The sequence below is a fragment of the Uloborus diversus genome, chromosome 4 (assembly GCF_026930045.1).
Source record: "Uloborus diversus isolate 005 chromosome 4, Udiv.v.3.1, whole genome shotgun sequence".
Taxonomy (NCBI): Eukaryota; Metazoa; Arthropoda; class Arachnida; order Araneae; family Uloboridae; genus Uloborus; species Uloborus diversus.
The window spans coordinates 37,518,737-37,532,610 of NC_072734.1; positions in this window are offsets into that span (position 1 = coordinate 37,518,737).

Genomic DNA, 13,874 nt, shown 5'->3' on the forward strand with positions numbered 1-13,874 from the left:
TTTTCGTGTATGAAACCCAATTTCTAATTTATACGGGCATCGAATTAAATAAAAGTTAATCATTAAAAAAATAACAGAAATTACATTTTTGCGCCTTCATATATACATCTTCATTCTTCTTCAATTCAACTTGATTCCAAAATTAGGGGTTTTTCGTTTTGACAATGTAATCGAGAGAAAAGTAAAAAATCAATCTACTTAACTTGAATGATTTTTTACTGCAGCTAAAAAGACTAGAAATGATAATCAACAGACAAAAGGGATAACTTGAAACTGATTTTACAATGTTACTGGTTACAAATAAGATTTGAAATAAACTTGAGGGAATTTAAGAACTCCAGAACGAAACGACGACCTTAAAGCACACTCCTCAACCCCAGATTCCTTATGAGTTTCGTAGCAACCTTTAGTGAACATAATTTTCTCCTCTAACCTTCATTTTTCATGAGACAAAGTCTAAAGTGGGAAACGAAATCTACGAATGTCTCGAAAAAAATTCGATTTGTAGAGATTTTTTCGAAACACTTATATAGAAACACTTTTTCTATGTAATGAACATATAAATTTGCTTTGATTTCGATATATAGAAAATTTCGATATGTGGAAGTTCGATATATGGAGATTCGACTGTATAAACTTAAAACAAAATTTGTATACTTAAATATCACTCCTTCTCTATTCTTTTTTTTAAATGCCAGAAAGGAACCTAATCCTACTGTGTACAAATCCACACTGCCCTGCATCCCAGTTCACTCAATTTCCGGATGAGTTAAGTAACAATTTTTTTTTTTACAAATGATTTTCTTTTTGTATTTTTTTCATGTTTGTGTGCTAACTTCAGCTGGAGCAGCAATATGGCAGAATTTAGGTTGCAACAAAATTTGAAGCCTTGAAATTTATAAATCTTTACTCGAACCAGGAAGCTGGTAATTGTGGTAAATTGCACTTCAGAAATTTAAAATAGTTTTCATCAATTGGATGAAATCGGTGAATAGTAAAGTAAATAGTTTACTTGAAACGTGAAACGTACAGTAAATATGCCTGTAATAATTGAAGATCACTCAGTGGTGGCTTCTTTTATTTGTTTTTCTAGCTTTAGAAGATATTTCTTCACACATGGCTTAAAAATATCTCTTCTTGCTGTGAAATGGGACCACAGACAGATGTTTGTTAAAATGTGCGCTTGCCGACGAATCTTACAAGATAAGACATCGCCGCAACGCTACAGGGAACAAACAGAAAAGGGAAGGGAAAAAAACAGATAAAATTATAGTGATGAGTTATTTGTTAGCCAAGTTAAAAGCGGATCTCCCTCTTGTCATTTATTTACTTTTTAACGCAGTCGTATCCATCCCCATCTTTGAATTTTACCGAGAGGGAAAAAAATACCTTAGTTTTTCATTTTCATTTTTCTTCGCGACGCTTCTAGCGTATCTCAAAATAGAGCGAACTGCAAGCATTTATCTGTCACGAATCGCTCCTCATTAACGCAACTGTGTTCTTCCGCAGAAGTAAGTAGTGCCATAGTTAAAAAGGTACCTCTTAAATTATGTTTCCCCTTTATAATTGGTGCGTCGGATGAACTAAGTTGGCTTTTAAATTGCGAGTCATTTCTTGGAGCAGTGCTTTTGAGCTGAGGTGATTCGGTGCGGTTAAAGTTACAGAATCTGGCAATGCTATCAATAAAGGCGGTCATTTTAAACGAAATGGAACACAATTTTTTCTAAATGTGGCAGATCTGCGTAATGATTTCAGTGTTTTTTTTTTTTTTTAATTTATGTTATTCTCAGAGTTATAATCATTTTAATACAAATTAAAATTTTAAAAAATGCTTTATTAATTCCCCAAGAACATGAATTCATCAGAATTGTGTAGCTAATTTTATACCAATACAATATTGAAACTAACAATAAAAAAATACAACAGCTGGTTAAATATTAAGTAGTAAGTTACCGCCCTTAAGCCTGAACTAAGGCAGAACTACATGCAATATACCAACAGCTTGGTTATGCCATCTAGAGACTGCAGTTTTGTACTTGTTATGGACTCATCAATCTGGAATAGGCAATAACCGAACTGAAGGCAAGTTGTCATCTCATTGAAGCTGAGAGTGCCAACAAACTGGTAGTTATAGTAAGTTTAACACACCAGCATTAGTCCACAGCAATGGAACGGCTCAACTCGTGAATTGAAGGCAAAACTTGGATACAGTAAGTTACTGCCCTTGAGCCAAGGTTAAGGTGAAACTAGATACAATGTACCGACCATTGCTGCGGACTATTGCTGCCGTGTTAAATTTACTTTAGCTACCAGTTCGTTGGCACCCTCAACAACAATGATGTGACATCTCCCACTCGGTTATTGCCGATTCCGGAGAGAGGAGTCCATAACAAAGACGAAACTGCAGTGTCTGAAAGCATAGCCGGACTGTCGAAAAGTGATAAGAACGAAATTCATTGTGAATTTAAGATTGCAGATTATCAGTTCATTCCTGTTATCTACAAACAAATTACACCGCATTGAAAATATTGTACACAACTTGTCATAAGGGGGGGGGGGGTCATTAAATTATCATAAGATGAGTAAAGAAGAGCATCCTTGTTAAAACTGGCATATCGCTGTTAGATTTTGGAGTGCTCAAAACTGAAATCAGGATATCATATTATCAGATTCGAAAATCCGCTTTGCATTGGCGGAATCGTTATCGTAATCGACTCTATCGTAATGTAACTCTTGGTACCCTCTGCCAGGAAATGTGTGTTATTCGCGTTTCTCCGAAGTGTCCAGCTGGCAAGCTGGGTAAACTCCAATCAGGGTGTGGCAAGTCTATCTTTCTAATGAGACACCCTGTTTCTTAATACCCGCTTTTAGGCACTTCTCCCTGTTCTTGACAGGGAGGGGTGAGGTCCAACGCAGAAATCTCAACAGACGATCGCGTAGATGCCCTCATCCTACCTTTACCGCTGTAATTGGTGATGATTACGCGTTCGGGACAGTGGGTACCTTTGGCTGTAATTCGGTTGCCTCAAGTTGCCAAGTGAGACCGCGTTGGCGAATCGTGCCGCGCATCGATTATTTAATGCGCTTGTGAACCATTCATCATCGATCACTGAGGCGCTTTTTATAAAGACCATTACGGGGAACAGGTTACTCTTGGCGGCGTTAATGAGCGCCATTAGGGCTTTGAGATCAGCGTTTTGTTCGACTAGATGTGGTGGTATTTTCGGAATTAGTTTGTAGCCTGTTTGGAATTTTATTTTATTTTTTTTTTTATTTATTTATTTATTTTTTTTTTTTACTCTTGTACTTTTTGATATTTTCAGGTTTTTTTTTTTTTTTTTTTTTTTTTTTGGCCGATTTTGATTGAGCGAACAGTCGTCGCATAGTGATTGCAATGCATCATAAGTTTTTAGTTGTATGCATAGAATGGGGTCGTTTCCGAAATTTTAAAAGTTTTTTTTTTTTTTCTTCCTGAAAGGACATGCTTTTCGAAAAGAACATAGGATCTTACCATTTTTAAAATAATTTTACTAAGTTTTTTTTTTTTTTTTTTTTTAATTTCTTAAATCGTGGCGCTTTCATTGTTTATGTTTCTGTCGTGTGACATCACAAATGAGGAAATGCCATTCAGTGTTGCCATTCTTAGAGAAAAATATTTAATTCGCATCTTTACTCACGTGTATTGGCAACGATATGGTTGATAGCAAGCGTAGAGGGCAATATTTAATTCACTTCTTGAGTATCATAACGTGGAAACGCGAAAGAAAGATGCGCCAAATTGCATCATTTGTGACGTCATAAAGACCACTCCTTGTTTTCAAAATCGGACATTTTAAAAAATTGTTTAAAAAATAACTGTTTGGAAAATGAAAGTATTTTCTGTGTCCATGTTATTTTTTTTACTCATTCTATTAATTTTAGTGACTAAAAGTAGTACTTTTGACTGAAGGAAACAACCCCATTCTAAATGAAATCGACGGCACAAAAACTGCAAGGTCGTACTGAATTCCCAATTCCTTTTTTTGCATTAAAAAATTACACAAACTGTTTTACTTCTTGAACTTTACCATGCAAACATATTCATCTTAAATCAAGGTAGAATGTCATTAATTTCAGTATGGAACTTTTTTTTTTTTTTGAAGAAAAGGCGTTTTATTTTAGCATTATTTGAGTCTACCTACAAATCAACCTCTTGGCTACGTTAGAAAGTAAGGCAATGACTTAAGTCTGTGATAAGTGATCGATTTAAATTCGTGGTAAGGGATCTAATTAATTAAATAAATAGTAGTGTTACGGATAGGCAGACTGTAATCATCTTTTCCCACCAAGCAATCTTCTGTAAAGTATTTTTGTAAATATTGAATAAATGAACAAGTAGTTATTACAAGCGATAATGAAATAAAAAATTGCGTAAAAATAAAACATTCTTCTTATTATTAAAGCTCACTACAACTCCCGATCAGACGCACAGTCCGATAACGATGAAATTGTCCTGAGAAAATAATTATGACTCTATAATTACATCACAGATTTATGCAAATAAATTTAAGTAGGTGATTACAGTAAAGTGATAAAATGTAAGTTGGCAAGGCCATCACAACTGGAAAAAGAGTGGCAAACATTCAGAAGTAGATAAATTGGGGATACCATCCGTTTGAACGTACAAAATCAGCGGTTTTTGCACAATTAGGGACGAATTACTTAAAAATGAAAATTATCAGAGCTTATGAAATGAAGACGGGATGTTTATGCTGTTTAAAGTGCTAAAACTTGCTGTAACGCATTCCAATGCAAGCGTGTCAACTTTTCGTAAGCCAAGATTAGGCCGAAAGCTTAATGAACAGACAGTAACATAAAATATAATTATGAGGTAACTGTATTTGGTTGTTGTAATCGCTAAAGTTTTATACAGCTCAAAATGCTGCTGAAACGTACACCCGCTTTCACTTTCTTCCTATGAAATTCTAACATTGAAATCGTAATGGGAAAAACTTCTTACTCTTCATAGATTAGAAAACCAACTCTGCCGGCGTTAAAACCTCACAATCAGAATGCAACACTTTTCAAACAAAAAAAAAAATCCGCTTCCTCTCAAAACTCAACCTGCTTTTCTTCGCGGCAGAGGTAAAATTCTTCCTCCCAGATTTCTGAAAAATTTCTCTCCGCAGCACAAGCATTCGATATCTAATAGGAGGAGAAGGAACAGATAGAAACAAGTGGCACAGAGGGAACGCTTCTTCTGGAACTGGAAGTGGTGAGAGCAGCGATTTTTTTATTCTCTTTCGAACCTCCCTCTGCACCCCCGATACGTGAGCTATTGAATTTCCTCTCCCTCCAATCCTCTTTGCTGAAATTCGGAAATTTATCGCTGCTGCAGTCACACCATTTCTAGATGAAAGAACATGATGTCAGCATCTTTGCCATTTTGGTGAAACAAGTTTTTCTTTTGGGTTCTCTCCCTCCCCCGATCTGGACGTTAAATAACTAAGGCAGAAAACCTCAAGGATTATTGGATCGTTACTGGATCGATTCCGATATGGAATCGATGTAGTTTCATTAGTGATTTCTGGTTTTCCGAAATATTTCCTCAGGGTATCGTCGTTGAGTCGACGAATTTTGACTTTAAGTCTTTTTAACGAATGTTAGGGAAGATACAATTCTAATAAGAAACATTATTGTTTGAAGTTCTCCACAAAAGCATTGATGTTAAATTGTTTGTTCTTTTAACCGAAAGAAGTATTTGATTTTGATAGGAAAATATTCCTTTAATGCTTGTAAGCTATTGTTAACTAAAAAAGCACCCTAGTCGATAAAATTCTGGGGATGCTTTATTGAAAATATTTTGAACTGAATTATTGAATACAAATTAAATGAAAAAAATTCTGGTGTGAGAATTTAACAAAATTATTTACTATGTTTGAATTATGTTTTTGAGGAATAATTATGTGTAATGGAGATTGTTCATAGAACAAATATATTTGCATATCAGCAGAAGATATCTATTTAATTAAAAGGGCGTGACTTGAAATAAATTGAAACATCAGATAGTTAGTAGTGGATGTCTTCCAGTGCCGGATCTAGGGGAAGTAAGCCGGGGCCCTTGCACCCTGCGCCAACCTCTAGGGGAGCCAAGTTTTCCCTATTACTGGTTTGTTTGTTTCTTTCCGTTGAAACTCGATTTAAAAACTTTGAAAAAAGATGGGTCAGGGTGGCAGTTTTAAGATTTTCCCAGCTCTGAAAAATCGTAGATCCGGCACTGGTGTCTTCTCTCGTATGGAGTTGTCTCTCTTCGATATCTTGGACTGAGCAATGCGTCGTGTGACATAATAGCTCGTAGTGCTGAAGGATTATACAATTCTGCAATATCTGTATTTTCTATGTGAAATAGCTATGACGGGAGTTGACAAATAACGGGAGCTAGGTATTATACATTTGACCATACCTAGATGACGGTACAAGCTTGAATATTTGAAAAATAAGTGATGGCTTCTAACTAGCCTAACCTCAGAATATCTGAAAGAATTCTAAATTCTTGCTCTCAGCAGTGTTTTGGGATTTCATCAACCGGCATGCCTTAATAAAAAAGTAATGTTTCTATAATGAAATAATAATGGATGTCTATAAGGAATGTTTATGCTTATGGGCTAAAGTTACCATGAAATGTAGCCATTACAATTCGAATGTTAGAATATAGTTCTATAGTGTTCAAGAAATATCATAGCCATCGTCAGAGTGCTCAAAAAGTTAATCCGGCCATGAAAAATGTAAAATTTGGTGACATCAGCATGGGTTGCTAAATTAATCAGTATTTTTTTTACATCCACTTATAAATTGAACAAAGAAAATAAAAACATTTTTAAAATCATTGCTCTTTTTTATATTAAAAAAAAAAGGCAAGTTGCTGACATCGTGTTCTTTCTTCAGCCAACGTTGGTAAAACTGTCCCACCGATAAATTCCGGAATTTCAGCAACGAGGATAGGGTGGGGAGCGAAATGCAAGGTTGAATAGAACACGTTCCCGTTGATGGGGAAGGTTTCGGAAAGATTGGGCGGGAAAAAATTGTCGCTGCTCTTGCCACTTCTAGTACTCCAAGAAACATGGTCTGTTCTTTCAAAGTCACTTGTTTTATCTCTTGCTCCAATTTCGCTCTCCAAACAAGGCATTGTCTTCGTGCGGTGGTTTGGGGGAGGGGGAGGGGTGGCTTTTTAAGAGCTTAATAAAGAAAAATGTTCTCTTGTAGAGGATTCTTCTTGAAGTGAGGTTGGTTCTGATGTCAAAAAGTGACCTTCACTTGAAAAGTGCTACATCAGGGGGTTGAGATGGTTCTGTTCAAGACATAAAAGAAGTTCTTTCTATTTTTTTGTCATTTCTCATGTCGGTGGAACTACTCTGCTTAAGTTCGGGATTAATGATCGTGAATGGCAGCTAATTTTAGAATTTAGCATCGAGAAAAAATCCGGTTTTGCTCTTGAAATGAAAGGTGTAATTACAAACGATTACATTGTTCAACACAAACTCGTTACAGCGTTTTTTTTTTTATTAGTCTTACCACTTAGTGGCCAAATGAATTGGAGAGACATTTCTGTACCTCAGAGCCAAATTAACGTAAGTCCAAAAATTGCGATTTTCCGTTTGTAAGTGCATTACGTAGAATCCTATGCCGCATCGAACCATGTGAAAGTAATTTAAAGTAAAAAAAAAAATCTTTTATAATTATTTACCAATTGTAAAAATAGTGCACGTCGAAACCTTTGCATGAGCCAGAAAAACGTTTTCCCCCTCTCCTGTACAGTCGCAATTATGTGACTTAGGATAGTCTGATTCCGAGGCACAAATTTATCGTGTCCATAAAAATTGATGAATTGAGCATTTGCGCTGTCTAAAAATTTATAACATCACAAGCTGTCTTAAAATCATTCGCTTACCTTATTTTTTTTTTTTTTATTTTTTTAGGCGTTCTGTTTTATCGTTACTGCTATTGGTAATTAATTTACTTGAAAAGAGAATTCCGGCTTACAGTTTGCGATGCTAAAACTATAATTTTTTGAAAAGTTTGATTATTTGTGTAATGAAACATTTGAAAAAAAAAAAAAAAACACACACACACACACACACACCATTTAAATGTTCAGCAAAAATGCGTGCTCTTAAACGTTTTCTAGTTTTTTTTTTTTTCCTTTTTTATGCTTTGTAAAATACCACTTTCCGCTCAAACTCTATCTTGCGTCATTTTCAATTTAATTTCGCTTTAATTTCTCAGCAGCAATAAAGAGAGTTTGCAAACGAAATTGTATGCGTGAGTAACATTAACTATTAACAATCAGTAACATAAATTCTCTGGTCAAACTATTAAGTTTGATCAGAGAAACAACTTCTAGGCTGTATCCGCGGAGTCCTCCTGTGGCGAAACGGAAAACATTTGAATAAGATAAGCAGTTTTTGCTATCGACTCGAAATAGATAATGATTTTTCTTCTGAACTAAAAAAAATCCTGTTAAAATGATGATCCGCTTCCAGCACAAGTAAACACAATCTTCTTTTGATCCAAACGTGATTCAACACACACAAGCATAATTTTTTTCAAAAATTCAATCAATGTTTAAAATTAAAATAATGGAAAAAAATAGAAGGAATAAAATCGGATTTTGGCAGGGGGTTTTTTTTTGCTCAATTTCACACTACGTAATTTATGAAGTACCTAATTTTTTACTCATAAATGGAATCCATCACATACGAACTTGCATAAATAACCGTGACGAAACATATGAAAATTAACTCGGAAATAAAAAGAACAGATTTTTTTTTTTTTTTTTTTTTTTTTTTTTTTTTTTTTTTTTGCCCAAGCATCCGTCTGTGCACATATGCGTACGAACGTGTTGAAAATCAAACAAAAACTAGAAATCTAAAAATTTCAAATTTTTTGCGTAATTTTAATGCTACATTCTGGGTAAATTTTTCAGATTTTCCTACTGTGTGTGTGATTTGTTTTTGTGGTAGGTAGAGATCTGATGAAGATTGTGCCTACTAATGAGCCGATTGCCTTTTTTACGTTAATTCCATTTTGCTTGCTGCTTTCGGAAGAAAGTTGGCCTGATTAGACTAAAATTCGGAAAGTGTTCAGAAGAAAATATTATCAACTCCACTCAAAGCGAAAACAACTCATCGTACTAGAGTGTGTCTCTGATGATTGGATGCTTGACGGACGAGATGACTCATGCTTGGGTTAAAAGGGAGAAATTCTTAGAACGGTATAAATCCAATAGATAGGACTTTTTCGAGGGTCATTAAAATAGAAATTTGATTAAAATAGTATATTTTGTGAATACACTGCTTCATTTACTTCGGATGAAAATTTTTCTCTAAAAACTGCTGGCATCTTATCCTCGCCATTTTCGACACCAAAAGAGAACGGATTAAATCATGACTCGTCCATTGCTGAAAAATACGTTATTGAAAAATAACTCGAATTGCATTATTCTTGTACAACTTTTATACTTCATATGAAATGTTGATACTGTTTTTAAGACTGTACTAGCTTTAACACAAATCCTCATATGTATAATAGCGAATTCATTGATCGAGTAACGCTGATGACATCAACAATGAAACTCACGCCTCGACATGATAACTTCATAAAGTTTTTCGGCGATGTTTGACATGCAGGGAAAATCTTTGTTGTGACTAGGCTGAACTGGATCCGGTAACTTAAATGTTTTACTGGTAAGACTGTGGAATGAAGGTGAATGAAGAAACGAAAAAGTGATCAACAATGAACGCTATCTATTGGAGTTTTGGGTAAATCCACGGGAGTTAGAGTTAAAATTGCAACTATCAAAATACCATCAAACAGGTAATTGCTTCGTTCAAATGTAGAAGCAATTTTCACCTGTCATACCTTGACTTACTATTTTCTAGTCTTTACTAATAACAAAGCTGAAAGTCTGCCTGGATCTCTGTCTGTCTGTCTGGATGTCTGTGACGCGTATAGCGCCTAGACCGTTCGGCCGCTTTTCATGAAATTTGGTACAAAGTTAGTTTGTTACACGGGGTGTGCACCTCGAAGCAATTTTTCGGAAATTCGATTTTGTTCTTTTTCTATTCCAATTTTAAGAAAATTTTACCGAGCAAATTATCACAACGTGGAATAATAAATTACGGAATTATCATAACGTGGAACCGTAACATAAGCGAGCCATTTTACATGGCAAATTGGTGAGAAATTCATCATCCATTACTTGTAAATATACAGGTGAACCAAAAGACCTTTTAATTTTCTACTACGGACAAAGCCTTGCGGGTACCACTAGTAGTAAATAAACGTCATCAGATTGTTGGCAACAGGGCTTCCAGGGCTTTTAGAGCTCGTTTATTGAGCTGCGTGTTTGGTCGGCGAAATTTCTACAAGATAACCAATAGAGCTTTCAATAAAAATTGGATACAATTTCCCCATACGCAAGTAACGAGTTTGCGAAACATTGGTGTTAGGAAAGAACACCTGTTAGATCTGTTGTTTTAATGGTTAATGTGGTGAGGGAACAGCTGTTAATATCCGAGAGTTGATTGATTGCTTTTTGAGCGCAAGAGGAATTGAGGGCAAAAACGTTTCAAGCATCAACAGAAGTGTTCATGAAGCGATAAAAATAATTTTGTCTAAAATCGGACTGTTTAAACCGGAAAAACAAACTTTTATTTTAATTCAAAATAATTGAGAAAACTTCAAAAAGTGGGGTCAAAGGGATAATCTAAGCTTCGACTACGATAAATGATGCATTTTTTACTGTTTAATAGGGAAGTTTTCGATTTTTCAATTTTATTTTTATATTATAGAGTAACATGTATGAACATCATAGGTGAAAAAATTTTTGCAATACGATAAGTAGTTTTTTTTAAATTAATTTTTAAGTTCAAGCTCTTATGACGTCAAATGGCATAGGAAGTGACGTCATCCCCTCTTCCGATAGGGGAGAAGTGAAGGTCACGCATTCGACTTCGAAGACGAAACGTAAAAGGCTTTCTCCTCGCATTTAACTCCTCGCGTTTCTGGAACATTAAACCTCTCATCCTCTCGAAAATATTCGAATATCTCATTGGTGTTACTTGAGGAAGATTATTTAGATTGTGCTTTAACGAATCCGGCCTCCATAGTGTGTTCAAAAGGATTATTGAATCTCTAAAAAATAAAAATATCAGCGCGCTCAAAATGTTCCTAGTGAAAACAAGGGATCTTCGGCGGAAGGCTTCCCATTCGCGCCCTGTGACGTAGGCTCGTGACGTTTCAGAAGAGCGTACTTTTGCGCGTGGATTTTTAAAAATTCATTAAAAATCAACCACGGTGTTTTAAAATTCGGCGATGGTGAATTTTTTAGTTTTGAGGGTCAATTAACAATATCCAATAGCCAAAATATGAACATTTAATATGTTGCAACTTCCCTATTGTTTCCTCTGTCGGCGAAATGTACCCTAAGACGAGTTAATAGGACAAGAAGCATTGATCGAAGGAATTGAGCTGCTGATGACAGATAAATTTGTTGTTGAATTATCACCATAAAGTTAAATAAGGAAAGATTATTTCATACAATTTCATGGTGGAAACTACTGAGCATTTATAAATTTCAGCGAGAATATTTGTTGACGAATCGTAACTTTCAGTATGATATGAAGAGAAAATATTCATGTGAATCTATAGTGAAGTTGGGAAAGTCAAAAAATAAAAGTGATTTTTGCCAAGCTTAAAAGTAGGTAGCAGTAACGCGTTGTGTACCATTAATTACTTGACATTTTTATTTCCTCAAAGTTCTGGCAAAAGTCACTAAATCTGCAAAAAAAAAAAAAAAAATGGTGGACTGATGTAGTGGATGAAATTTTTCAGTTAGTTTTTTAATCACACAAAGGAACTGCACAATTTAGAAGTTACATCAGCAAAATGGTCTGTACAAAGATTTTTACTGTTTTTCATCACAATTCGAAAGCTGAAATTACCTTTCTCAAAACTGGAGTTTTTGGATTAAATGACTTCTGCCTGAACGCCAACTCATATTTCTAATTTTTGTGCTGTTTCTTTAATTGTTATTTTAATTGCAAAGTTTTCGATATATATTTTTTTTTCATTTATTTGAGTTGATAAAGTGTTGTCCTTAAGCATAGTTATCAATAGCAAGTTAAGTTTTGTAGTCAATCAAGTTACGTTGTAAGGATTAATTCAAAATTTTTTTTTATGTTCCTAACTTTCTTGGCTTTGATTCATAATAGGCACTTCAATATCCTTGGTTTGTTTGACAAGTTATTTGCAATCCAATCAATAGAGAATAAGCATCATTTCAAAATTTATCTTTTATTGATATATCGCTGTAAAAGCATCTCAGAGTGACATGGGATGAACTTAAGGGAGGAACTGCAAGTTGGGATTTAGTCCTTAGAGATCAACTTGTCTGTGTCCGCAACAACTGCCTCCACCTCATCCGAATTCACGGAGGAACATCCAAGACGTCTAGTCCGCAAATAAACTGTTCCGATTGCACCAATTTCCCCAACTCTGACGCCATAATACCTTAAATCTTTGAAAAGGCTATGAACTACCTATTCTGGAGATCCTGACCAATTTCAAGACTTTGGTAACAAACTGCCGCGGCTCAAGGTAACATCCTTGGGAATTAGCTTTATACCGGTTGCCATTAACCATTAACTAATGCCTCTGACGTTATCTCCTATCAATGGATTTAAATCCCCAGCAGGTCTCTCTCCATCCTTCTCCCAGTCCCACTCTCTCTCTAGGAAGCGCAGAGGGCGCTTTAGTGTTGTTGCCAGGTTAAGAAGTTAAATCTCTGCTTGCTGGAAAAAGAACCTAAAGGAAAGATTTAGTCTTTTAATTAGGAAAAGGGGGGGGGGGTGATCTTGAAACGGCTATATAACGTCGATTTGGGAGTTAGTGAGCAATTGCGTATTTAGTTCTTGGATATATTTAAAAAGGGAGCTTTATGAGACTATAGTATGTCTTTGTGGGTAATAAAAGTTGCTACATTAAAATGAATAACTATTTTTTGAAATTTTTAATGTGTATATATTTTTATAAAACAGGAATTTTCATTTGTATGAGCATTGAAATAGTCATCTAAAGATGTTCTAACTTGAACGGAAATTTCAGTTTTTTTTTTTTTTTTTACTTTTCACTCTCGTTTCAAAAGATAAAAGTAACTCCAGGAAGTGATTTTTGGCGTATTGTGTCTATAAATCAAGACATGTACTAGTGCTTTTTAGTAGAATTAAATTTTTATTACTTAGATCTTTTATTGCGTGATTATAGAGAATTCTTCATGTTGGACACTTTGAAAATCTCATTTTCCTTTCTCTTGAACTCACCTTTCATGGAATCTGGAAGAGAAAGTGTTTTTATTATGGTACCATTTTAAATGATTAGCATTTACCACTTTAGGAACATCATATTAGTATTTACCACATTTACATCAAGCACATCATATTAGTATTTCAGGCACATCATATTAGTATTTACCACTTAGGCACATCATATTAGTACTTACACATCATTAGTTTTTACCACATTTAGGCCTGTTAGAGAAATTCAATTAAAAAATTTAATGCATTTAGATACCTTTTGAAAGACTTATTTTCTTCAGCTGTGAAGATACTTTCGTTGCATTTATAGTCAGTTTAGTCTAATTAAAACGATTTTTCTGCTTTTAATATGTTCTATATTTTATAAAGGCTCGACGAAAAATTCCCGAATTAGTTTCATTTAAAATAACTTAATTATTCCTCTATAGAACAATCAATACCACCATCGAACTTTAAGTAGTTTTCAACTTAATCAGAAGAAAATAATAAATTTTCATATTCAATTCTTTCCCGTTTCGGTAA